This window comes from Bubalus bubalis, chromosome 4 (assembly GCF_019923935.1).
Source record: "Bubalus bubalis isolate 160015118507 breed Murrah chromosome 4, NDDB_SH_1, whole genome shotgun sequence".
NCBI classification, from domain to species: domain Eukaryota; kingdom Metazoa; phylum Chordata; class Mammalia; order Artiodactyla; family Bovidae; genus Bubalus; species Bubalus bubalis.
The window spans coordinates 160,613,511-160,638,625 of NC_059160.1; the positions used below are offsets into that span (position 1 = coordinate 160,613,511).

At 38.9% G+C, this 25,115-nt stretch overlaps 1 protein-coding gene across 3 annotated transcripts in view; it reads left to right on the top strand.

Annotated features, from left to right (window-relative positions):
* BMPR1A (bone morphogenetic protein receptor type 1A) overlaps positions 1-25,115 on the top strand; it is a 144,011-nt gene that overhangs the window by 59,852 nt on the left and 59,044 nt on the right. The window lies entirely within an intron of this gene.

The window sequence follows — 25,115 nt, forward strand, 5'->3', positions numbered from 1 at the left end:
AATGACAACCCATTCCAGTATTCTTGCCTGAATAGAGGAGCCTAGCAGGCTACAGTCCATGGGGTCACAAAAAAGTCAGACCTGACTGAGTGACTAAACGTCAACAGTAGCAACCATTCTGCATTATACTCTAAGAACCCACACTGTCTGATGTCTTTATCTGTCTAGCTATATCAGTATGGACTAATGGACTTCTACTTTATTCAGTGGGTTATAATCCATTACAACTCTTATGTTCTTTTGTTGTTATTTGCATTTAATTTTTTAAAATTTAATGCAATTTTAAAGTTAACTTTTCACTTACAGTTATGAAAAAATACTGACTGCATTCTCAGTGTTGTATAACGCGTCCTCGAGTTCACCTCACACCAGTGGCGTGCGCCTCCCAGTCTCCTACGCCTGTACTGCCCCTGCCCCAGCGCCACGGCTGCCACTGGCTTGCTCTCGGTACCTGTGAGTCATTGTCTTTTTTTGTCACGTTCACTAGTTTGTTGTATGTTTTTAGATGCCACAAAAAGTAATATCGTATAGGATTTGTCTTTCTCTATCTGACTTATTTCATTTCACATAATACCCTCCAAGTCATACATGTTGCTACAAATGGCAAGATTTTGTTCTTTTTTATGGTCAAGTAGTATTCCATTGTGTATATGTACCACATCCTCTTTATCCGTCCATCTACAACCTTTATGTTTTTTGATGTTTGTCTTGTTCCAGGTTCTGATACTGGGAGTCCCTTCATCCTGGCCTGGAAAATCCCATGGGCGGAGGAGCCTGGTAGGCTACTGTCCACAGGGTCACAAAGAGTCGGATATGACTGAGCAACTTCACTTTCACTTTCATTTTCATCCTGGCTCTGGTGTCTTTTGGATGTGACCTTATCATTTTTGTGTGCTCTTCTTTACTTTCTGACATACTGATGTTCCAGGCTCGTACTGGACCTTCTGTGCCCTTATCTAGGTCTCTCAGGAGGCTGGGTTTCTCTTAATGGAGAAAAAATACATAGAAACCAAGATACGGGCATTAGTTATTTTCATTGGTCCTGGGTGACATTCACAAATTCATTTACACTTCAGTTGAATAGGCATAAGCCAAAGTAAGTTTACTGGTATTTTACCAACAAAACAAAGAAACACAAAGTCTTCTGTATTCTGTGGGTTAATGCAGATAAATTATTTCTCACCAGTCATTTACATTTTATTTTTTTAGAATTCGACTGAAAAAATGTTGGCATTTCTTCAAGGATTGCGTCCCTACATTTTTCCAGTTGCGCATGGCGGTGGCAGAGCGCAGTGTCCTCCTTAGCGCGCGCGTGGAGGAGCGCGCGCGTGGCTCCTGCGGCCTCGCCCGCGTCCCGCAGAGCCCTCTGTCAGCTGGCGGCAGTGTCCTCAGAAGCTTATAACTTGCATCCCATCTATAATGAAAGTGTGTCCTTTCATTTCACTTAGTTCGAATTATTCTTCAATGTCCCTTGAGAATTCTTCTTTGACTCATTTCCTGTTTAGAAGTACATTGTTTAAATCTCCAAGTATTTTGAGATTTTTCAAGTATCTTTCTGTTTTCAATTCTAGTTTAATTCCTTGATAGTCTGAGAAGAGATAGTTGTATGATTTCTGTTCTTTTAAATTGGTTAAGGTATGACCCAGAATGTGGCCCGCTTTAGTGAATAGTCCATGTAAGGGGATAGAACTCTAGGTTTTCTTTCTTTTTTTTTTTTTTTTTCTTTTGACATTTAAAGTATTTCATTGCACTCTCTTCTTGGTTGCATGGTTTCTGTGAAGTCCAATGTAATTCTTATCTTTGCTCGTCTATAGGTAATTGTTTTTTTATTCTCTTTTCTTTCAAGGTTTTTTCCTTAATACTCTCTTTTCTGTAGTTTGAAAATGATGTATATAGATATAGTTTTTTGGTCACTTACCCTGCTTGGTGTTCTTTGAACTTCCTGGGTCTGTGGTTTGGCGTCTGATATTAATTTGGAGAAATTTTCAGTCATTAGTGTTTCAAGTGTTCTCCTGTTCCTTTCTTTTTTTCTTCTCCTGCTTGTATTCCTTTTATGCATATGTTACATCTTTTATAATTGTTCCATAGTTCTTTGTTATTTTTTGGTCTGTTTTTTGGGGGAGGGTTGTTTGTTTACGTTTCAATTCTGGAGATTTTTCCTGACCTTATCCGCAAGCTCAGAAGTGCTTTTCTCAGCCATGTCTAGCCTACTAATGAGTTCAACCAAGGCACTTTTCATTTTTGTTATAGTGTTTTTGATTTCTAGTATTTCGTTTTGCTTCTTTCTTAGAATTTCTGTCTCTCTGCTTATGTGATACATCTGTTCTTGCGTATTGTTTACTCTGCCCATCAGGGCCCATAGCATGTTATTAAGAAGAGTTGTTTAAATTCCCAGTCTAATAATTCCATCATCTCTGCTATATGAGTCTGGTTTCTGATGTTCACTCTGTCTCTTCACTGTTTTTTGCGTTTAGTGTGCCTTGTAATTTTTTTCTTGCTAAACCACATATAATATACTGGGTAAAAGGAATTGCTGTAAGTAGGCCTTTAGTAGGGGTGCAATGGCACCCCACTCCAGTACTCTTGCCTGGAAAATCCCATGGACGAGGAGCCTGGTAGGCTGCAGTCCATGGGGTCACAAAGAGTCGGACATGACTGAGCAACTTCCCTTTCACTTTTCACTTTCATGCATTGGAGAAGGAAATGGCAACCCACTCCAGTGTTCTTGCCTGGAGAATCCCAGGGACGGGGGAGCCTGGTGGGCTTCCGTCTATGGAGTCACACAGAGTCAGACATGACTGAAGTGACTTAGCAGCAACAGCAGGCCTTTAGTATTTGCCAAAAATGTCTGTATAGTCACCGTTATGGTTTTTCCATTTGTCATGTATGGATGTGAGAGTTGGACCATGAAGAATGCAGAGTGCCAAAGAATTGATGCTTTTGAATTGTGCCGGAGAAGACTTCAGAGTTCCTTGGACTGCAGGGAGATTAGACCACTTAATCCAACCCTGAATATTCACTGGGAGGGCTGATGCTGAAGCTGAAGCTCTAATACTTTGGCTGCCTGGTGCAAGGAGCCAACTCATTGGAAAAGACGCTGATGCTGGGAAAGATTGAAGGCAAAAGGAGAAGGGAGGACAGAGGATGAGATGATTAGGTAGCATCACTGACTCAATGGACATGAATTTGAGCAAATTCTGGGAGATGGTGGAGGACCAAGGAGCCTGGCATGCTGCAATCAGTTGGGTCCCAAAGAGTCAGGTATGACTTAGTGACTAAACAACAATTGTGTTAAGGTGTGGGGTGAGAGGAAGTGTTCTGTAGTTCTGTGGTTAGGTCTCTCTCTCTCTCAGAGATCCTGTGCTTCTGGACTGTAGAGCTCACTTTTCTAGTGAGCTTTTGTCTTTGGACTTTGAACTTCACAAGTGCTTCTTAGTTGTTTTATAATTTAATTTTATTTCCCCTTTCCCTGACACGGAAGGCTAGACGGGGCTAGAATTTGCTGTTTCCCTTCTTGGCTCACTAGACTGAAGAAACCCAAGTTTCAACTCTGATCAAATAGTTTTTCTTGAAAGGCAAGTCTTGTTAAGAAGGTACAGAATGCTCTGGCGTATTTCAAAATGGTATTTTTCCTGTCCCCTGGTTTAATCACATCTTTTCCTCCACTGTTCACTGTGATGACCTGATAGAGCTGGAGGTTAAAAAACTCAACAAATATGGGAGTCCCCCATGACTGGGTCACTTAAAACAGTTTTTAAAATTCTGAATTACCTTCCTGTCTTCTCTGAAGGTGGTTTTCCTCTCCCCACCCCCCATTCTTTTCTGTTGTTAGGAACTCAGTGGATCTAAACACATTTGATGGGATTCAGTCCATTGCGATTCTTAGACTCAGCTATCCCATCTTTGGCCATTAGGAGTCTTCACTTTGGCTCCGGAGTCCTTTTGACATGACTCAGATAGTTACTGATTTGCTTCTTTACCTTTTAAAATAAGACATTCCAAGAACATCTTTGAAATTTTCTGCCTCAAACATGGAATATCTCCATGAAGCCTGGTTTATTTCGTAGGAAATGAAACTTCATAGTCGCCTTCTGGACTCTAGGGGTGCTCGTTGCTGCTTACTTGTTCTGTGCATCCAGGTCTTTTCAGTGGATCATGCAAGAAATAGAAATTGGGGATTCTGGTTTTCAGTGTTACAAGAGTAATAAGAGTATTCCATAATTACTCATTTCTTTTATCACTTATTATATATCTGACGGCTTCATAATAATAAAACTTAAAGTTTGATCAATAGTATTACTGAAAAGAGTTAAAAACAATTTTTTCATATGCTCTCCATTTCTATTGTATAGTTAGTTACGCAGTATATATTATCAGGTCATATACTATTAATATTATATACCACTCTTTTTTCCTTTTCATCTTCATTTAGCTTACAAGTAACAATTAGTGCTTACTTCCAGTCCTCATGTTAATATTCCTCTAATCTTGTTAATTCTTTGACGCTCAGTCTCTGGATTTCTCTAGACTCTTGAGAACAGAATTCCCTGGGTTTTTATATGATGATAATATATATTGTTTATACTTGAAAATTCGTTTAACTGGTTATAAAATTCTTGGCTCTCATTTTCTTTCCCTGAATATTTTACCTTTTCTTGGCATAAAGTGTTGCTTTTAGGAAAAAAATCTGTTGGTAATGTGGTTTTCTTTTAAATTATTTGACATTTTGGCCTAGATGCTCAAATAGTACTTTTTTTTCTTTTAAATATCTAATAATTTTAACATAATATGTCTTGGTGTTGATTATTTTGTGTCAGTATTCTCTAGTATGCATTGTATACCTTGAACATATTGTTTCAAATTTTATTTTAGAAAATTTTCTTCAATTACTTTTTTGTATTTTAGTATAGTTTTTAGTATGTAGTTCCCTTTTTGTGTTTTTCTTCAGTGATGATTGTTATATAAAAAAGTTAGAACAATTTTCGTCACTTTCCCTAGAGTCCTTCTATTTCATTTCTTTTTTGACTTTTTAAAAAATTAGATTCCTTTTCATTTTCTTTTCCTTTTTAGTGGCATTACCTGTTGTGTTTATTCACTCATATGTTCCTTTGTTTTTAGTCTTTATAAAAACTTAATAACATAAAAGTTTTTATTTTTAAAAATTCAGTTTTATTGAAGTATAGTTGCTTCACAGTAATGTGTAGGTTTCTGGTATATAGCAAAGTGATTCAGTTGTATGGGGTCACAGAAGAGACATGGCTGAGCGACTAAGCAACGGCATCAATGGTGTGTGTGTATATATATGTGTGTGTGTATATATGTATGTTTATATAGCATGTATATTCTTTTTCAGATTATTTACCATTGTAGTTTATTACAAGATATTGAATATAGTTCCCTGTGCTATATACATAAGACCTTGTTGTTTATTTTATGTATAATAGTTTGTACAAAATTAAAAAAAAATTGAATTCATATTCTTTGACTCATGTTCTCATTTCTGAGTTTCTCCAGTTCTGATGTGGTTTCATACCTTAGGATTTTCTTATTATTTTAGCCTTTTAGTAGTCTGTGTTTTTTTATCACTTCTGTGTTTCTGCTCTTCTGATATGCTTTAGTTATCTGTAGGGATATCATTTTGTTCTGTATTTTTTTTTCTAATAACTTGTATGAGATTTGACTCTGGACACAAAATGACACATGGCTCGTTTTGGAATCAGTTTTCCTGAATTTTTTAGAAAGCATACAGTGATTCAGGATAGCATTTTTGACTTGATAGAATTGTTTTTTCTTATGTTTGAGAATTTGGTTAATTGCCTTCTGAGATCTCCTGGTTCTCTTATCATCCCTTTTATAAAAGGGAGCCTTCTCTTTGTGTTGTTTCTTTTGTACTTTTCCTTTTCAATTTGTGTTCAGTCTCAGCACTTTTTCTTTCACTGTGAGGCTCTGTCCTGCGAGGGAGGCCTGGTTGGCTACTTTCCAAGTTCAGAGAGATTTATCTACCACATCATCCTCAAACTTGATGCAGTATAGCTCCTTTGCTGTCATCTACAGTTGGATTGATCAGCTGTCCCACTGTCCCCAGTTTTACTTGTATTTTCAGATTTGCCTACTGTTCTTTCCTGAGTATCTGCTCTTTGGCTTGTAGAGGTTCACGTTAACAAGATAACCATTTTTCATCCCTGTCAGGATCCCAGAATTCCAGGCATCGGTTTTATCTAATATTGTAGTGAGAGTTCAGGCTTAAAAACAGGTTTAAAAATCTTCATAAAAAACAGTTACAGCCCCGAATCTAGGGCTTAGGTTACCGGTCCAGCACTTGCCCTCACAGCTGAGTGCCTGCGGTAATGACCGCTTAGTGCTTCTTCACTTCTGGCTCTCCTTGCATTTCAGGCATATGGGCACATTTAATTCCTTTGTGCCCTTGAAGTTAGGTGGTATCATGTGACTGATTCTGGCCAGTGGACTTGGAGGGGAAGTGTGTTATTTCTGTATTGACATAGTGAAAAGTCCATGAGAGAGTCTCTGGCTTCTCTTTATCTGGAAGTAAATATCTAGCCATGTGTTTCATTTAATACAAGAACAATGGTCAGCCTGGGTCCTTGGCTGACTGTGAACTAGATCCAGCTTCCTATGTTGGACATTTTACATGAAACAGAAGTACACATTTGTTGTGCTGAGTCATTGAAATTTTGGAATTATTTGTTTCACAGCATAACTGTACTATTCTAATATGGAGCATAACTTAGACTGTACTATTCTAATATGGAAGCCACTAGCTTACTCCTTGGAAGGAAGGTTATGACCAACCTAGATAGCATATTCAAAAGCAGAGACATTACTTTGCCAACAAAGGTCCATCTAGTCAAGGCTGTGGTTTTTCCAGTGGTCATGTATTGATGTGAGAGTTGGACTGTGAAGAAAGTTGAGCGCCGAAGAATTGATGCTTTTGAACTGTGGTGTTGGAGAAGACTCTTGAGAGTCCCTTGGACTGCAAGAAGATCCAACTGGTCCATTCTAAAGGAGATCAGTCCTGGGTGTTCTTTGGAAGCAATGATGCTGAGGCTGAAACTCCAATACTTTGGCCACCTGATGTGAAGAGCTGACTCGTTCGAAAAGACCTGATGCTGGGAAAGATCGAAGGTGGGAGGAGAAGGGGACGACAGAGGATGAGATGGCTGGATGGCATCACCGACTCGATGGACATGGGTTTGGGTGAACTCCGGGAGTTGGTGATGGACAGGGAGGCCTGGCGTGCTGCGATTCATGGGGTCACAAAGAGTCGGACACGACTGAGCGACTACACTGAACTGAGCCACATGTAGCTACTGAGTGCTTAACATATGGCTAGTCCTGTTTGAGATGTGCTTTAATTGTAAAGTATATGTCGAGTTTGGAAGTTTTATCTATGAAAAAAGAAAGTAAAATATCTTGTTAGTAATTTTTACATTTATTATACTGAAATAACATTGTGGATCCGTTGGTTAAAACAAAATCTGGGGACAGTGTTGTCTCTAGGTATACCACAGATTCTCCTCATTTTGAATGGTGCGGTTTAATGTGCCTCCTAACTGTGAAGAAATTGTTTTATTATTTTTTTTCAGTACTTTCTTTTATGGTCTTGTGATAATTAGGTAGATGATTTCTGCTTGTTCTGGAAAATTAGTCAACCCAATTGCTTTCCAGTGTTTTTTTTTTCCCCCACTACTCCTCACTTCTCTCCCGATGCCTTATCCCCACCCTTTCACTTATTAAAAATGACCGCACTCTGTTTCTTGGAGGGTTCGAAGGTGCCAAATACAAGTTCTGTAAATTTCTTCTCCTGACCTCAGAGATCTCTTTTTATGAGATCGCCTCTTCTCTTTCTCTCCTCTCCTGTCTCACAAAGATTTCCCCTTTTAAATCTTTGTCCTCGGAGACCTCCCACCCCTTGTCTATTTTGACATCCACCCTTCACAGACTATTTCCAATTAGATTAAAATCCTGATCAAATTTCCTTGAAATTGAAAATACACCAGCAAAATCTTCCCTTGACACTGTTAGTACCTTGAAGCTATAGACCGTTCTTCTTTTCATCTCTGAACTTCTCAAAATGATAGCCTAAACCTGCATAGCTTCTGTCCCTTTGTTTAAACATACTTCTTCCTTTCCATTGCCATTTTACCTGCACCACTTCCCTTGAATTTGTCAGCGACCCATTTAGCAAATTTAACAGCTTCTTCCATTTTTTTTTTTAATTACTGGTGCTTTCTGGAGTATTTGAAATTGTCACTATCTTTTTACTTTTTTTAAGAACCTCACTTTAAAAAATTTACCTTGCAATGCAAAATGTGGAAAATACAGAGAAATATAAAGAAGGTGATCATCCACTGTAATGTCATCTCTCAGAGATACCCAGTGTTAAATTTGGGACCATATCTATTCCATTGTTTAAATGCATTAAATGAAAGAAGGATCATACTGTGTCTGTTGTTTTGATATCTGATTGTTTTCTGTTTTAATATATTGTTACTGCCCTTATTCTTCTGTAGTACAATATAGTAGCCACACAGACTGACAGTGTTAAACTGCCCAGGTAGAAATCCTGGCTCTAGATACTCACTAGCTGTGTGATCTTGAGCAAGTTGCTACTCTGGGTTTCAGTTTCCTCATCTGGAAAATGAAGATAGCATTCTTATCTAATTCTTATCTATGTCCTGGGGTTGCTGTAAGTAATAAATGAGGTGTAGATGTGTGTGCGCGCACGCATGCTTAATTGCTCAGTTCTGCCCTACTCATTGCGACCCTTTGGACTGTAGCCTACCAGGCTCTTCTGTACATGGGATTTTTCAGGCAAGAAATATGGAGTATGTTACCATTTCCTTCTCCAGGGGATCACCCCAACTCAGGGATCAAACCCATGTCTCCTGTATCTCCTGTGTTGCAGGCAGATTCTTTGCCCAGTGAGCCATCAGGGCAGTCTAATAAATGAGACAGTATATAAAAAAGAATTCTTGGCACTTAATAAATGTTGACAGTCATAATAGTATGTGAATTTACTATATTTAAATTATTTCTGTTTTATTTTGCTATCATTAAGATTATTATAAGACCATTCATAAAGCTAAATACATGTCATGATTTTTTGGGTAGATTTTTATTAGTGAAATATGAAATCTTTCATATTTCATGGTTGTTCCCACTAGCTCAGCAATTTTAGTAAGAGAGATTTTCATATTTCACTGATAAAAACCTACCAAAAAAAAAATCAATTCTGACAAAATGTGGTCCGCTGGAGACGGGAATGAGAAGCCAATTCAGTATTGTTGCCTTGAGAACCTCATGAACAGTATGAAAAGGCAAAAAGGTGTAACACTGAAAGATGAACTCCCCAGGTCTACAGGTGCCCAATACGCTACTGAAGAAGAGTGGAGAAATAACTCCAGACAGAATAAAGAAGAGTTCAGTTCAGTTCAGTCACTCAGTCGTGTCTAACTCTTTGTGACTTCTTGGACTGCAGCATACCTGGCCTCCCTGTCCATCACCAGCTCCCAGAGTTCACTCAAACTCATGTCCATTGAGTCAGTGATGCCAGCCAACCATCTCATCCTCTGTCGTCCCCTTCTCCTCCCACCTTCAATCTTTCCCAGCATCAGGTCTTTTCGAACGAGTCAGCTCTTCGAACTAGGTGGCCAAAGTACTGGAGTTTTGGCTTCGGCATCAGTCCTTCCAATGAATATTCAGGACTGATTTCCTTTAGGATTGACTGGTTGGATCTCCTTGCAGTCCAAGGGACTATCAAGGGCCTTCTCCAACACCATAGTTCAAAAGCATCGATTCTTCGGCACTCAGTTTTCTTTATAGTCCCACTCTCACATCCATACATGACTACTGGAAAAACCATAGCTTTGACTAGATGGATCTTGTTGGCAAAGTAATGTCTCTGCTTTTTAATATGCTGTCTGGGTTGGTCATAACTTTTCTTCCAAGGAGCAAGCATCTTTTAATTTTGTGGCTGCAGTCACCACCTGCACTGATTTTGGAGCCCATAAAAATAAAGTCTGTCACTGTTTCCACTGTTTCCCCATCTATTTGCCATGAAGTGATGGGACCAGATGCCATGATCTTAGTTTTCTGAATGTTGAGTTTTAAGCCAACTTTTTCACTCTCTTTCACTTTCATCAAGAGGCTCTTTAGTTCTTCTTCGCTTAGCCAAAGTGAAAGCAATGCCCAGTTGTGGATGTGACTGGTGGTGGAAGTAAAGTCCAATTCTGTAAAGAACAGTATTGCATAGGAGCCTGAAATGTTAGGTTCATGAATCAAGGTAAGTTGGAAGTGGTCAAGCAGGAAATGGCAAGAGTGAACATCGACATTTTAGGAATAGGTGAACTATAATGGGCGGGAATGGGTGAATTTAATTCAGATCACCATTGTATCTGCTACTGTGGGCAAGAATCCTTAGAAGAAATGGAGTGGCCCTCACAGTCAACAGAGCAGTCCAAAATGCAGTACTTGGGTGCAATCTCAGAAGCAACAGATTGATCTCTGATTGTTTCCAAGGCAAACCATTCAGTATCGCAGTAATCCAAGTCTATGGCCCAACCACAAATGCTGAAGAAGCTGAAGTTGAACGGTTCTATGAAGACCTACAAGACTGCCTAGAACTAACACCCGAAAAAGATGTCCTTTTCTTCATAATGGATTTGAATGCAAAAGTAGGAAGTCAAGAGCTACCTGGAGTAATAGGCAAATTTGGCCTTGGAGTACAAAATGAAGCCAAAGGCTAACAGAGTTTTTCGGAGAGAATGCACTGGTTGTAGCAAACACCCTCTTCCAGTAACACCAGAGATGACTCTACACATGGACATCTCCAGGCGGTCAGTACCGAAATCAGAATGATTTTATTCTTTGCAGCCAAAGATGGAGAAGCTCTATACAGGTAGCAAAAACAAGACCAGGAGCTGACTGTGACTCAGGTCATGAACTCCTTATTGCAAAATTCAGATGTATTTTGAAGAAAGTAGGGAAACCACTAGATCATCCAGGTATGACCTAAATCAAATCCCTTACGATACACAGTGGAAGTGACAAATAGATTCAAGGGATTAGATCTGATAGAGTGCCTGAAGAACTATGGACATTGTACAGGAGACAGGGATCAAGACCATCCCCAAGAAAAAGAAATGCAAAAAGGCAAAATGGTTGTCTGAGGAGGCCATACAAATAGTTGAGAAAAGAAGGGAAGTGAAAGGGAAAGGAGAAAAGGGAAGATAGGCCATCTGAATGTAGAGTTCCACAGAATAGCAAGGATACATAAGAAAGCCTTCCTCAGTGATCATTGCAAAGAAATAAAGGAAAACAAAAGAAAGGGAAAGACTAGAGATCTCTTCAAGAAAATTAGAGATGTCAAGGGAACATTCATACAAAGATGGGCACAATAAAGAACAGAAATGGTATGGACTTAACAAAGGCAGAAGATATTAAGAAGAGGTGGCAGGAATACATAGAAGAACTGCGCAAAAAAGATCTTCATGACCCAATTAATCACCATGGTGTGTGATCACTCACCTAGAGCCAGACATCCTGGAATGTGAAGTCAAGTCAGCCTTTAGAAACATCACTACAAACAGAGTTAGTGGAGGTGATAGAATTCCAGTTGAGCTATTTCAGATCCTAAAAGCTGATCCTCTGAAAGTGCTGCACTCAATATGCCAGCAAATTTGGAAAACTCAGCAGTGGCCACAGGACTGGAAAAGGTCAGTTTTCATTCAAATCCCAAAGAAAGGCAATGCCAAAGAATGCTCAAACTACCGCACAATTGCACTCATCTCACACACTAGTAAAGTAATGCTCAAAATTCTCCAAGCCAGGCTTCAGCAGTATGTGAACCGTGAACTTCCAGATGTTCAAGCTGGTTTTAGAAAAGGCAGAGAACCAGAGATCAAATTGCCAACATCTGTTAGATCATCGAAAAAGCAAGAGAGTTCCAGAAAAACATCTACTTCTGCTTTATTGACTACACAAAAGCCTTTGACTCTGTGGATCACCATAATCTGGAAAATTCTGAAAGAGATGGGAATACCAGACCACCTGACCTGCCTCCTGAGAACTGTATATGCAGGTCAAGAAGCAGTAGTTAGAACTGGACATGGAGCAACAGATTAGTTCCAAACTGGGAAGGGAGTATGTCAAGGTTGTAAATAGTCACCCTGGTTATTTAACTTATATGCAGAGTACACCATGGGGAATGCCTGGCTGGATGAAGCACAAAGTGCTGTCAAGATTGCTGGGAGAAATATCGATAACCTCAGATACGCAGATGACACCACCCTTATGGCAAAAAACGAAGAACTAAAGAACCTCTTGATGAAAGTGAAAGAGGAGAGGAAAGATTTGGCTTAAAACTCAACATTCAAAAAACTAAGATCATGGCATCTGTTCCCATCAATTCATGGCAAATAGATGGGGAAACAATGGAAACAGTGACAGACTTTATTTTCTTGAGCTCCAAACACTGGGTGGTAACTGCAACCACAAAATTAAAAGATACTTGCTCCTTGGAAGAAAAGTTACGACCAACCTGGACAGCATATAAAAAGCAGAGAGGTTACTTGCCAACAAAGGTCTGTATAGTCAAAGCTTTGGTTCTTCCAGTATTCATGGATCAGTGTGAGAGTTGGACCATAAAGATAGCTGAAATGGAAAGTGGTTCAGTTGTGTTAGACTCTATATGACCCTGTGGACTGTAGCCTACGAGGCTCCTCCATCCATGGGATTTTCTAGGCAAGAGTACTGGAGTGAGTTGCCATTTTCTTCTCCAGTGGATCTTCCTGACACAGGGATCCTGACACAGGATCTCCCTCATTGTAGGCAGATGCTTTACCGTCTGAGCCACCAGGGAAACTTAAAGATAGCTGAGTGCCGAAGAATTGATGCTTTTGAACTGTGGTTTTGGAAAAGACTCTTGTGAGTCCCTTGGGCTGGTCAAACCAGTCAGTCCTAAAGGAAATCAGTCCTGTATATTCATTGGAAGGACTTATGCTGAAGCTGAAGGTCCAGTACTTTGGCCATGATGTGAAGAACTGATTCATTTGAAAAGACCCTGATTCTGGGAAAGACTGAAGGTGGGAGGAGAAGGGGACGACAGAGGATGAGGTGGTTGGATGGCATCACTGACTCGATGGACATGAGTTTGAGCAAGCTCCAGGAGTTGGTGATGGACAGGGAAACCTGGCCTGCGATAGTCCATGCGTTCAAAGAGTCAGACGTGACTGAGTTACTAAACTGAATTGAATCCCAGATGGCACAATGGTAAGGAATCTGCCTGCTAATGCAAGAGACATGAATTCCATCCCTGGTCTGTAAAGTCCCCTGAAGTAAGAAGTGGCAACCTGCTCCAGTATTCTTGCCTGGAAAACTCCATAGACAGGGGAGCTTTGCAGGCTACAGTCCATGGGTTTGCAAAGAGTCGACACAATTGAGCACACATGCACACACATTCTAAGTGCTATACCTACATTGATTCCTTTGAGTCTCCATTCAGATACATGTAATTATTCTATTTTACATATTTGGTACCAGGGAGGTTGAGCCACCTGGCCCAGACTTTATTTTCTTGGGCTCCAAAATCACTGCAGATGGTGACTTGCAGCCGTGATATTAAAAAAACACTTGCTCCCTGGGAGAAAGGAGCAAACCTCGAAAGCATATTAGAAAGCAGAGAGATTACTTTGCCAACAAAGGTCTGTATAGTCAAAGCTATAGGGTAGTTATGTACAGATAGGAAAGTTGGACCTTAAAGAAGGCTGAGCATCTAAGAATTAATGCTTTTGAACTATGGTATTAAAGAAGACTCTTGGGAGTCCTTTGGACTTCAAGATCAAACCAGTCAATCCTAAAGGAAATCAGTCCTGAATACTCATTGAAAGGACTGATGCTGAAGCTCCAATACTTTGACCACCTGATGTGAAGAGCTGACTCACTGTAAAAGACCCTGATGCTGGGAAAAATTGTAGGCAGGAGGAGAACCGGCAACAGAGGATGAGATGGTTGGATAGTATCAGTGACTCGATGGACATGAGTGTGAGCAAGCTCCAGGAGATGGTGATGGACAGGACAGCCCGGTGTGCTGCAGTCCATGGGGTTGCAAAGCGTTGGACACGACTGAGCAACTGAGCAACAGCAACAGCAAAGTGTTGGAGCCAGGTTTCTAACCTTGGTACTTAGTTTGGCTGCAGAGTCCTTGTTCTTAACCATGTGATCTTCTCTTTATCCTCTGCTTCTTAAAAGAATGGTAGATTGAGTTCAGAAATCTTGGCTGTTGGGATTTTTGTATTAAGAAGGACTGGAATCTTTGATGCTTGATTGTAAGAACTAAAACGAGTATGATATCTGCTGTGGACGTTGGCTTCATAGGTGGCTGGTTCCGACCATGTGTTGATCATTAAGCTCCATCACTCTAGAATCTGGGCCCCAGGTGGCACAGTGGCCAGGCACAGTGCAGCCTCCCAGCCCTGAGCACCCCAGCTCTCCCAGTAATACGGCCTTCTGAACCTGTACCCCTCCCTCCTTGCCCACTGTCAAACCTGACCAGTCTTCAGAAGGACCACTTTAAATTCAGCCCACAGTGATCTTTCCACCTCTGAAGCAAGTTTGATTTTTTTTTTACTTCTCAGTTAATCGTCATGTATGGTAGTATTGTCATCTGGTACTATTGTTTAAGATTTAATATATAATGGCTTGACTCCTGAAGTTGATGAAATGTTGCTTGCCAGCAGGGAACTGTGTCTTGAATGTTTTAAAATTTACTATAGTACCCTCAGGAAGTATTATATTATCAAGTAATCTTTTATTTCTCTCTTTCAACCTCACTTGCCTGTTGATAATAGAGCTGTTCTCTGAAGTTCAAACATACCTAGCTTCACAAACTTAGTCCCTAAAGTATAGGTGTGTTTTGCAAGAAGGTGGATAGTCAATAGTCAGGCTGTTGGATTATATGCATTATATTGAGATAATTGCTTCTGATTTTCTGTCTGAAACTTCAAAACCTGCTGTTGCTTCTTTTTAAAATCTTGATTGCCCTGGTTGTTGCTTATCCTGCTTACAACCCCCTTCCTTAGGTATGTGACTCATGATTTAAAAGACAGTGTTGTCTGGTAATTAGCTCTGTACCTCTCATCACATAGAGATGAGAACTTAAATGCAAGCTTCCCAGCTAAAACTTTCTTCTCTGTATGTTTACCCACCTGTGAACATGTAGCAACACTGTCCCTTTTGAAGGAAATATCTGTAGTCCACTTCCCACCCCTGTTGGAAATGATTAGTTTGCATATGCCTGTACAAGTGATGAATTTTATATGATTTTAAAATATCTTAATTGAAAATTTTGTTTTCTATAGTTTCTAGAATGTCATTTATTTAGTTTCGTTGATGCACATATTTGGATGAATGACAATTGAATATTTAATAAAGGTAGTTTCCAGTTTTTAGTAAATAATAATAAAGCCAAATATTGAACACAGGTTAATTGGATTAAATTCTGACAACCAGTACATCCTTAGGTAATAGGATAGTTATCCATTTTCATGATATGTAATTATTTTTTTTAAGGAAACTATCCATATTTTAAAGGAATTCATTCCATGCTTACTTCCTTGCCTTAGTAATCCTGAAAAATATGGGTGTACATTCATTGGGAAGAAGATCTGAGAAACAGATTTTAAAACATTCTTTTTTTTTTTAACATTTTTTTTTAAATTGAAGGATAATTGCTTTACAGAATTTTGTTTTCTGTCAAACCTCAACTTGAATCAGCCATAGGTATACATATATCCCCTCCCTTTTGAACCTCCCTCCCGTCTTCCTCCCCATCCCACCCCTCCAGGTTGATACAGTATAACATTCTCCTATTGGCTAAGTAGGACGCTTTAAAATCCTATTGGTATTACTACACATATTTCAGCAGTATCAGAAACTTTGCAACTTATGGTGTAACTGAGTTACTAAACAAATTTTTTAAAGCCCATATGCCTTTGAATTGATTATAATACTCTGTTTATGAAGCACAGCTGTAATTCCCTGGTCTGTTAAGCTAAGTGTAATTTTTCATCCTGTTGAACAGCTTACAATTTATAGGAAAAAAGTTTTAAAATTTACTAATGAAAGTAAGAACTCTGGGACTTCCTTGGAGATCTGTCAGTATTTGATTTTAGTAATGTCTGTCTTACTGACAGTGAAAACTGAAACCTATGTGTAAAATTACAACTTGTAATGTATAAATTCCCTGTTTTTCCCCAGTGTTGCTTTTTTATTTTTTTTTAACTTGGCTCAGTTTTCATTCCAGTCTCAAAGAAAGGCAGTGCCAAAGAATGTTCAAACTACTGCACAGTTAACCATACTTACTTCAGATTAAACTAAAATTTTTACTCTAAAACCTATCCTGTATACAAAGGTACGTATGATGTAGATGTACATTTTACAGAGTTTTTATACAAAATGAATGTCTGTCCCAATCTCCTATCTCAAGAAATGTGATGGCAGCTTCTGAGATGCCCATGGCTTTTCCCTCCCAGAGGAAACCATCATCCTAAATTATTAAATACTATTCTGTTACTTTTCCTTAAAGTTTTCCACTTTCTTATTTTTCCTTTAGTATACATTTTCCTAGTGTTTCCTGTTTTTGAGTTTTATGTGAATGGAGTCATATTGTATATATTTATTCTTAGACTTGTTTTTTTGTGTTCAACATTATGGTTTCGAGATTTCATTCATATTGATACTGTTATCTGGGGTATATTCATTTTTACTACTATGTGGTAATTCTATATGAACATACTAGAATTTATCCATTTTACTGCTGTTGGACACTTAGGTTTGATGTTAAGAAAATGCTGCTGTAAATATTCTGTACATGCTTTCTGGCAGATGTGCAAAAGGTTTCCCAGGTTATGTATACACTTTGAGGCAGAATTTTGGGGTCTTGGGTATATACACTGTCAGTTTTACTTGGTAATGGCAAAAAAAAAAAAAAAAAATCTCCTGAACAGTTGTACATTACACCAAATAAAGAATTCAAGAGGAACAGGTTTGTGAGAAGATGGAAGAACAAAATAGTAAGTTCTCTTTCAGTATTTTGAGCTTAGTAATTTGTTAGAAATGTTGAGCAGCCATCTGAAATGTATTTATAGTTTGTAGCTCCACTCATCTTTGTTTTTTCCTGAGTTGACTCATTCAGGTGTCTCATCTTTACCTTCTCCTTGAAGTGATCTTATAAAAAGTGTTACATTATCACAGCATAAAGGTTATTTGATCATAATAGTAGATGTGTTCAGTTTTTATACCTTCAGTCTCATGCGGTCATATGGGGCCTTTTTATTTTTATAGACTTCAAAGCAGAGCTGTGTTAAGCTACTACGGGGATGATGTAAAGGAGAAGTAAAGAGAGGGTACTGTTATTATACGAGCAAACGTGAATTCCAGGTAGCTGTTAGCAAGGGGAAGAAAATAAGAAAAACTGGGCATGCAAGCTAAAACAAGCAGACAAGCAAGTAAATGAGTAAATAAACACGACTCTCTTTTGGGACCCTTTAGTACTGAAGCAAATAGCATTATGTATTAATAGCCCCTGATGATTTCACTGTATTGTAGCATAACTCTGTAATTGGTGTTCATAATGTTAATTCTAAATGAGGTTTATTCTTCATTTGAGAAGGTGCAACAACGCACATTTAGAAGAAGTGGTGAACCCTTAGTACTCTAGAATCAATTCCTGATGATTCGTAATAGCAGAAGTTTTATTGTTTATATGTAGTGTGGTATGTTTACCTATCACCTGAAAAAATGATCTATTGATAATCTCTCAAAATTCTACAGGAAAAAGGGTGGTGTAGATTGTTCTACTGACTGAATTGGATTTATTAAAATGAAAATATGGAAGTGGTTTTTATGCTTCATTGTCAGAATAAGGCTGCTATGAACATTCATGTTCATTTCTTTGGGACAGATGCCCAGGAATGCAGTTTGTTACATGTGAGGGTATATTTAATTTTTAAAGAAACTTTCAAACCATTTTCCAGAGTGATTATGCCAGTTTATATCCTCAATGGCAGTGTGTGAAAGATATGTTTTCTTCACATTCTTGTCAGCACTTGGTATTGTCACTGGTTTTTATTGTAGCTGTTCCAGTAGCTGTGTTGGTAGTATCTCAGCATAGTCTTTTTTTTTCCCGTTTTTTGGCTGTGCCACATAGCAGAGATTGTAGCTGAAGACAGCAGATTAAATACATTGAAAGCAGATTATAGCAGTCTGTGAATGTCTTCCTAAAGAATTTGGACTTCATTTTGTACATAAGTGGAAATCATTGAAAAATTTTTAAATGTATTTATATTTTTATTATTTTAGTAAGTTTTTAGGGTTGTGCTATGAATATTTTAGAACATTTCATCACCACCCCAAATTTACCACTCCTGCTCCTTGCTGTAGGCAACTACTGCTTTGCTTTCTTGGTATCTCAATTTGCCTTTTCTGAATATTTTGTATATATGGGATCATACAGTATGTAGTATTTGGCATCTGGCTTCTTTTATTGAGTGTATTTTGAAGTGCATTCATGTTGTAACGTGTATCAGCATTTTGTTCCTTTTTATTACCTGATAATATTCCACGTTTGGTGATGCCACCTTTTGTTTATCCATTCACCAGCTGATGGACACTGGGATTATTTCCAGTTCTTTGCCGTTGTGAGGAATCTGCTGAGAACATCCGTGCATGTCTTTATGGGGAGAGGCGGCCCATGGCATGTGGGATCTTAGTTCCCTGGCCAGGAATGGAACCCACACCCCTGCAGTGGTAGCTCAGAGGCTCAGCCACTGGACTGCCAGGGAAGACCCTGTGTACAAACAAGTCTTTAAAGTGAAGGTTGCTCAGTTGTGTAACTCCTCAGACTGTAGCCCTCCAGGCTCCTCTGTCTGTGGAATTCTCCAGGTCAGAATATTAGAGTAGGTAGCTGCTTCCTTCTCCAGGGGATCTTCCCAACTCAGGGATCAAACCAGGTCTCCTGCATTGCAGATGGATTCTTTACTGTCTGAACCACCAGCGAAGCCCTATGTAAATGTTTATACAGACACTTATTTTCATTTCTCTTGGGTAGGTTCCTATGGAGGGAATTTTGGATCTTGTGGTTAATTTATGCTTACATTTAACTTTTTAAGAAATTGGCAAGCTGTTCTCCAAAGTGGCTGTAGCGTTTTACAGCAATGGATGAGAGTTCAAATTTCTCCATGTTGTTACCAACATCTAATGTTGCCTGTCTTTTTGAGAATAGCCATTATAGTGGGTATGTAGTGATATCTCATTATAGATTTCGTTTGTGTTTCCTAATGACTTAGGATGTTTATAATCTTTTCATGAAGCACGGTTGTATTTTACAAACATGAGTGCAGTGCAAGAGGTAAGAATGGAGACGTGCTCCACAAGAGAGGAAAGCCTGCGCCAGACGTGCGGAGAGCGGAGGGAGACGGATTTCAAAGATGTATCAGAATGAGAACAGGCGGCATGTAATAACTGCCTCGTATAATAAATAAAGCAGAGGGACATGGGACTAGTGACCCAAAGATTTTCATCATTGACAATTAGGTAGATGGTGTTGTCATTAGCCAGAAAATTGACTATGGATGCATACTTTTTTTTTGCTGGTACATGATCGTTTTTATATTCTGTTCTCTTCATGTATCACTGGAATAAATATTTAATACAGCTGTTTAGTAGTTTAGAAATACATATCTAGTTCAAAAGAAAGATCTGGATTGAAATATAAATTTGGGAGAGTTACCACTGTATAAATAACAGTTGAATTCATTGAAGTAAATAGTGTATCTATTCCTAAATGGCTGTATCCACTGTGTTACTTTTGATCATTGAAAACTGCATACATAATAAAAGGGTAATTTTTGTTGTTGTTCAGTCGCTAAGGCATGTGCGACTCTGTGACCCCATGGGCTGGAGCACTCCAAGCTCTTCCACTGTCTCCCGGAGTTTGCTCAAATTCATGTCCATGAGTCAGCTATCTAACCATCTTGTCCCCTGCCACGCTGTTCACCTTTTGCCTTCAGTCTTTCCCAGCATCAGGCTTTTTCCCAGTGAGATGGTTCTTCAGGTCAGGTGACTGAAGTATTGGAGCTACAGCTTCAGCAACAGTCCTTCCAATGAATCTTCAGGGTTGGTTTCCTTTAGGATTGACTGGTTTGATCTCCTTAAGATCCAAGTTAATAAAATGATTCTAGGATTATTTCATTCAGGTATCAGTTCAGTTCAGTTTAGTCGCTCAGTCATATCCAACTCTTTGAGACCACATGAACTGCAGCACACCAGGCCTCCCTGTCCATCACCAGCTCCCGGAGTTCACTCAGACTCACAGCCATCGAGTCCATGATGCCATCCAGCCATCTCATCCTCTGTCATTCCCTTTTCCTCCTGCCCCCAATCCCTCCCAGCATCAGAGTCTTTTCCAATGAGTCAACTCTTCGCATGAGGTGGCCAAAGTATTGGCGTTTCAGCTTTAGCATCATTCCTTCCAAAGAACACCCAGGACTGATCTCCTTTAGGTTGGACTGGTTGGATCTCCTTTCAGTCCATGGGACTCTCAAGAGTCTTCTCCAACACCACAATTCAAAAGCATCAATTCTTCAGGGCTCAGCTCTCTTCACAGTCCAACTCTCACATCCATACATGACTACTGGAAAAACCATAACCTTGACTAGACGGACCTTTGTTGGCAAAGTAATGTCTCTGCTTTTGAATATGCTGTCTAGGTTGGTCATAACTTTCCTTCCAAGGAGTAAGCATCTTTTATTTTCATGGCTGCAATAACCATCTGCTGTGATTTTGGAGCCCCCCAAAAAATAGAATTATCAAAATTTTAGAGACTCAAAATTCTCCAAGCTCGGCTTCAAAAGTATGTGAACTGAGAACTTCCAGATGCTCAAGCTGGATTTAGGAAAGGCAGAGGAACCAGAGAACAAATTGCCAGCATCTGTTGGATCGTAGAAAAAGCAAGAGAATTTCAGAAAAACATTTGCTTCGGCTTTATTGACTACACCAAAGCCTTTGACTCTGTGGATCACAACAAACTGGAAAATTCTTAAAGAGATGGGAATACCAGACCACCTGACCTGCCTCCTGAGAAACCTGTATGCAGGTCAAGAAGCAACAGTGAGAACTGGACATGGAACAATGGACTGGTTCCAAATCGGGAAAGGAGCACATCAAGGCTCTATATTGTCACCCTGCTTATTTAACTTATACGCAGAGTACATCATGAGAAATGCTGGGCTGGATGAAGCACAAGATGGAATAATAACCTCACATATGAAGATTATACCACCCTTATGGCTTCCCTGCTGTCTCAGCTGGCAAAGAATCCTCCTGCAATGCAGGAGACCTGGGTTCAGTCCCTGGGTTGGAAAGATCCCCTGGAGGGGGGCATGGCACCCCGCTCCAGTACTCTTGCCTGGAGAGTCCCATGGACAGGGGAGCCTGACGGGCTGCAGTCCATGGGATTGCAGAGTTGGACACGGCTGAGCAACTGCACTGAACTGAAGTAGCATCACCTCAGACCCAGGTCTTCCCGTCGGTTAGTGCGGTCGCTCCTTTTCTGCTGGGTTGTCCTCTTAGACTTTCTCTTTCCTCGTGGTCCTAAGATGGCTGTCATAGTTCTGCTTAACAATTCAAACCCAAAGTTGCCTGAAAAAAATGCGTATTTTCACTTGGGTGTCTTTTTTCATCAGCTCAGGAAAACCTTTCCCAGAACCTCTTCAGCAAACTTAGTCTCTTGTCTTACTGGCCAGAACTGCATCAGATGCTTATTGCTAAAGCAGTCATTGGCAGGAGGAATGAAAATTGCCACAGTTGGTTTAGACTAGAACTTATCAACGCTGGTGTTAAATATCCTTTTGTCTTATCTCTTTTGGAAGAAGCTTTTTTCTCCATGTCTTTTGGTTCTCTGCTGTGGATTAGATAGGTAAGTTTTTCTGGACAGCTTAGTTTCATATCACTGAGTTGTTCCTATTCAGTACTTCAGAGCAGCTAATATTTGTTGAAATCATACTCTATATCATTAACTGTGCTAAATTCTAGGATACAACGAAAAATAAGAAACTTTGAGCTTGATATGAAAATATGCTTAGGCAGAAGAGTGCTATCATAGAATTATACACTAAAGTTCATTTGTATTTGGGGTTTAATGCCATTGTTTTTATCTTTAGTTTTATGAGAAAAGGCATCTTAAGTTTCAAAATCAAGCTTATATTCAATTTATAAATGAACTTTTGGAACAGAATCTATTTAAAAGTTGACCTTCCCTTTCTGTATTAAGTGGATTACATTCGTTATTATAGAAATGCATTCCAAACTTACCTAGATGATACTGTTAGAGTTACAGTAAAACTATATAATGGTTTTCTGAAGCATAATGTTTGAGTTTTTCAGTTACTATATCAGAGGTTTTAATAGTAATAATACCTTTTGTTTAGGAGCCCTTCTGAGGTATTTCATAAAATGATTATTTTATAATTTTCAGTTTTTGAAAATAGTGTTTTAATTGCAGCTGTGATGTTTATAATAGTACTTGTACAGTATGTGGGATGCTTTTTATGAATGCTAAGAGAGGGAAATGAAGAAAGAGGAAATTTGAAATGGTGGAAGGAAAAATGTTTAAGCAGTATCTAATTTTGTGAATACTAAGAAGCTACTACTTTTTGACATCTGTTACACATTGAAAAGCTATCAGCTTCCCTGATAGCTCAGTTGGTAAAGAATCTGCTTGCGATGCAGGAGAGCCCGGTTCAATTCCTGGGTTGGGAACATCTGCTGGAGAAGGGATAGGCTATCCACTCCAGTATTCTGGCCTGGAGAATTCCATGGACTGTATAGTCCATTGGGTTTCAAAGAGTCGGACACAGCTGAGCGACTTCCACTTTCACACGTTGAAAAACAATCTTAAATTTTGTCTTAGACTGAGTATCAAAACCATGTTTATACTAGTTTTTTTTTTAAATCTTATTAATATAGGTGTTAATGGGTAATGTTCTAATACTTCAATATTCTTCATACTTCAATATGATATCCATAATTGACGTTTGTCACTGATGGATTCTGTGTGGTTAGTGATCTTTAAACTATCCCAGTGCTTTAAGATTTAACCACTTTGATAATTTTGAAGGGCTTCAAAACTGAGAGGGATGTGCTCATTTTGACGGCAAAAAAGAAAAAGATTTTTGTAAAGGCAATATGGGATTAAAATGAACTTTTCCTATGTTTGCAAATACTTATTAACTTTGAGAAAATACCTTTGTTCGCTCTGAATTAGAAAGTATTAGAATATATCCAGAAGGATTTGATTTTCATTTATTCTGAGTCATTAAGAAATTCAAATGTGTTTTTAAAAGAATTACCTTTTCCTTAATGTATCTTCCAAACCTAAGAAACTTGAAAATTTCAGGCACAAAATCTTTGGTGAAATTAATACTTAAAATTGTTTAGTGTTTGGTCTTGACTGGATCCGTTGTCACTATTAAACACAGTTCATAGTGCTAAAAGCCTGTGGCACGTTATCTTATAAATTGAGTGATTAAAGTCGATGCAAGCGTTCTGCCTGTGTGAATTCTGTTTCTGTGCCTGTATGGTATAGATCTCTGCTTAAAGGACTGTAATCGCCAAAGCTAGAAAAGGCTTTGCTTTGACTCACAGTTAGTATATAAAACGCGGCTTGCAGACCTGCATTGTGAAGCGCATCCTGGCCTTTGGTTGTCTTTTATTTTCCTGTTAGGAGTAAAGTCAAATCTTGCGTGGTTTTCCTTAGCCGGTCTTAAATTCAGTCCTTGGAAACGCTTTTCTGAAGTTTATGATTTGTTATGTCTTTGTACATGTGAGAGGATTGAGGGAAGATAGATCAGGGTCTTAGACTTTGCAGATGGTATATTTGAAGTCTTTTTTGATTATGTATTTTCCTTTTTTAAATTAATTTTAGATTTAGCCTAAAGCTTGTAACTTTTTTTTCACACCAAGAAAAAAGTGTTGTAATAAATAGTGCCATAATAAACAATGATAGGTAAGTGGTTTACCTGCTAATTTTATTATTATTTGATCCATTGGAAATATCTGGTAGAACTAGAATCAGGCCATATATTTTTAAACATAGTCACTTTGATGGGACTTTAAAACTTTATGAGAATAGGTTAATTTGAGCTTTGTTTAATGTAGTGATTTCCTCCCCTCTCTTCTTCCATATGCCCTTAGAGAAGAATTGGCAAAGAATGGCTATAGAGGAAAATCTTTATGCCTTTTCTAAAGTGGAAACGATGCTTTTTTTTTTTTTTTTTTTTTTTTTACTATTATTGCTATAAGGTAAATTTTTAAGACTATGATCATCTCAGAGAGGGTAGGGGGGAAATGCTAAATACCAGGTCTCCATTACTACCCTCCTTTGATACTCTGAATGATGGTCTAAGTTTTGGTCATATGAGTACCCTGAAAAATATCAGGGACCTGGTGAGGTTATAGGTAACTCGTGCATTGGGAAGACTGTTAAAGGCTTCTAAATGCAGACAAAGCATTACTAATTGCTCTCAGGGTCGGTCTGTCTTTAGTTGGACCATGAAAGATTTAGCATGGCCCTATGGCGGCCTGTCTGCTGAGTGGAGACTGTTGTCTTTAAGAAAGGCTATCTGATATGCTGGACCGGTTCAAGTTCCCCCAGTTTGCATGAATCCAGTCATTATTGCCAAGACTGCTAAACCTCAGTGTGACACAAATGATACTTCTAAATGGACTTGAAGACAAAGGCGTTTTGACCTTGCAGTGGGACATAGTAATGTTCATACAGCTTAAAATTTTTTTTTTACAATAGGAAACAGAACACTGTGCTATTTGAAGTTTCAGTTAAAAGATACATTTGATGAAATTATTTTGTGATCCCTAAATAAGCAGCACACCTGTCTTTAAATAAATTAAAGGTTTTGATGGCTTCCTTCTTCTGTATTTATGAAGGTTGTCTCTCAGAGCAGCAGGCCACTGATGACAGTAAGAGTGGAAGCCTGTGCCCTGGACGCAGAACCAGGCGCGGTTACCTCTTGGCCCTCGCT